Genomic DNA, 2,878 nt, shown 5'->3' on the forward strand with positions numbered 1-2,878 from the left:
CGATGCATAGGTGATTAAGACATGGTCAAAGAGGTGAGGCAAATGCACAAGTAATAGAAAGCAAAGTATAAGGTTCACTGAATCATAGCAGTCAAAATAATGTGCTTTAGGAGATCAAGAGTGAGATTGCTTCCAGACTGGAAAGGGTGTGGGTGAGTGGCAAATCAGGAAAGGGGATTGAGATTAAAATAGAAGACTTCAGTCTGAATTGTTGATGATACTCAGTATGGGCTATATTTATCTCTTCTCTTCCTCTCTGGGCTTGATTTACCAGTAGTGCCCAGCATCGTTCAATGCACTTAATATACTTGTTTGCATTTTTGCTTCAATGTCTTCTACAGAACTAAGTTCTTTTGGTATTTTAGGAGTTCCACCCCACACTTTTTTTTAAGAATTCTTGACATTTTGGTCTTGGTGTTGATGGTTTTGAGTCTTTTCCATTCTGGTTTGATTTTTGTGCATTTTTGGTTGTAGTATCTCATAGAGATTTCTTTACCAGAGCTTTTTCTTCAGCTTCTTTATCATCAAAATCATCATCTTCATCTTCATCCGCAGTGAGTTTTACTTTTTTCTGTGGAAACTTGCTTCCATTTTTAAGTACAGGACACTTTTCAGATAAACTTAGGAGTTTCACATTCTCCTCCTCTTCATCCTCTGACTCTGCATCTACCTCCACAGCTACTAAGTGCTATCCACTAATAGGCACAGACCCTGAGCCTCACTTCAACTGTAAAACCACAGCTGTTGTTATTTCAAAGCCCCCAGGAGAAACTATTGGCTATACAGACATTTTCAAAGTTTCTAGTGTTACTTTAATTGGACTGCCTTCATAATTCATTGCCTCGACTTCAACAATGTGCAGTTCATCCTTTGTACCAGTCCCTAAACTCACTGTTCTTAAAGATAACTGGTGCTCATTTTCATCATTATCCACCTTAAAGAGGTAATCTTTGTCAGCCTTTAGTTCACAACTGAAAAGATAGTTTGGTGGCCTCAAGGGGCTCATGTCCCTTTCCATGGAATCTTCCATGGGGTGGTGGCACACACTTAGGTGGGAGAGAAGGCAGATGGAGGTAAACTACTGTTCCAGACAATAGCCTCGCAGGACAGAATCACACCAGGCAACATTTTATAGCTTTTTGAAGTAGAAAAAAATAAATTGGCTACGATGAAAAATGTACTTTCTCATGCTTAAAATATATCATTATATTTCTCCTGGAAATTAAAAAAAAATCAAATTAATATGGAAAGTATTTCATTGTGATGACAGTTTTGGACAATTTTTCAGGGAAACCATTTTGATAGAGAGTCTGTAGAAGACAGATCTCCACACTACAGATACATAAAACACTACAGTGTTTGAGATATGGCTATTTGCCCACAGGTAACCAACTTTAATGAACTGAAAAATGGTTTCCCTTACTGCATTTGCTTTTGGGAAACTTTAAGATAATGATAATTAGATAATTGATGCTTTAGAGATAAATGAAAATTTTATTAGAAGTTACAACATTTATTTTCATAATTTTGCCCTTCATTTGAAAATGCTGTTTTCTCTTCCATGTGAGTCTCTGTAAATTTCTGTAGCATGATTTAAGCAATTAATTGTATCTCATTCACTATTTTCCTATAATTGATCATTATATAAATAATAAATTAGATTTAAAAACTCATATTTCCAAAGACCTAACATGAATACCTTTCAGTAATAAAACAATGATTTAAAAGGTAGAACTGAAATTGTAGTACAATGTGGTATTAATATTTTATGTACTCTATTCTAATTTTTAATTTTTACAGTAAACTTAGTTAAACACTGGTCCTTTAAAAAGGTTTGTATTGCTACTTTCCCACTAATATCAGTAAAATAATCAAGTGGAAGAGTTATTTTCAGGTCTCTGAATTCTGTCTGGCTAGTCTCAAGACCTGGAAAGTCATGGCCAACTGTTATTCACCAAGTCATATAAATAGCACAGAGCAACAACATAGCATGTACAGTACTCAAAAAATTCCATAGGTAGATGCTTAAAACATGACATCACTGACAAATCTGAGGTATAGAATTATGTCTACAGTATCATTGCAATAAATTAATGTGTATAAATAGAATAATATGGAATGAAATAAACAAAAAATTTAATACTAGTGGAGTAGTAGACAATGAGAAGCTGAAAACTTGTTCCTAATGGATTATTTTGTATCAGGTAAAAAAACGTCATTTAAGAGTTCTTAATTTTCCTGAGAGATCAAATGCCTGGACCAGATATGTAGAAATATCAATAAACATAAATGTACTTTTCTTGATTCTCAAATGAAAAAATATAGCATAACCAAAAATGAATGGTGAGAGGCCTTAGATCTTGTACTTCCTTCTTCACAATCCTCCAGTTGTGGAAGTCACATATAGCCAAAGACTTTAATAAACAATTACAATTGTTAGTCCAGATTCTGAGAAAAGTTCAAGCTCATACGTCAGACTCAGATTGGGCTTTGCTCTGTAAAATCTGGGCACCCATAATGGTAGAGAAGTTATTATGGTATCCAGGATAGATCCTCTTCCTCTATCAAGAGACTGACTTCATTTCCAGATAATAAGCAAAAACTAGGTGTGGAATTAAAATTTCAGTTGTGGAGTTGAAAGAGGCAACCCATGCATGTTTATATTTCACAGAGAAAGAAATATAATGAAAAGCCTTCTTTCCCTACAGGTAGTAATGGAAATAAACATTGGCAATATACCAAAGACTCCCCAAATCTTGAAAGTCTGGAAAATCAGGCCACCAATTGTTTCCATGTCACTCCAAAATATTAGTTATATTGATATAATTATCATAATTAATTTATCAGTTTCTCTGGCAGGATAAAAAGAAATGTGATT

At 34.3% G+C, this 2,878-nt stretch overlaps 1 pseudogene; it reads right to left on the reverse strand.

Moving 5' to 3' along the window:
* Nucleotides 1–267: 267 nt before the first annotated feature.
* LOC118883806 lies at nt 268–1,030 on the reverse strand (annotated as a pseudogene).
* Nucleotides 1,031–2,878: the final 1,848 nt, after the last annotated feature.

The sequence above is a fragment of the Balaenoptera musculus genome, chromosome 17 (assembly GCF_009873245.2).
Source record: "Balaenoptera musculus isolate JJ_BM4_2016_0621 chromosome 17, mBalMus1.pri.v3, whole genome shotgun sequence".
NCBI lineage: Eukaryota > Metazoa > Chordata > Mammalia > Artiodactyla > Balaenopteridae > Balaenoptera > Balaenoptera musculus.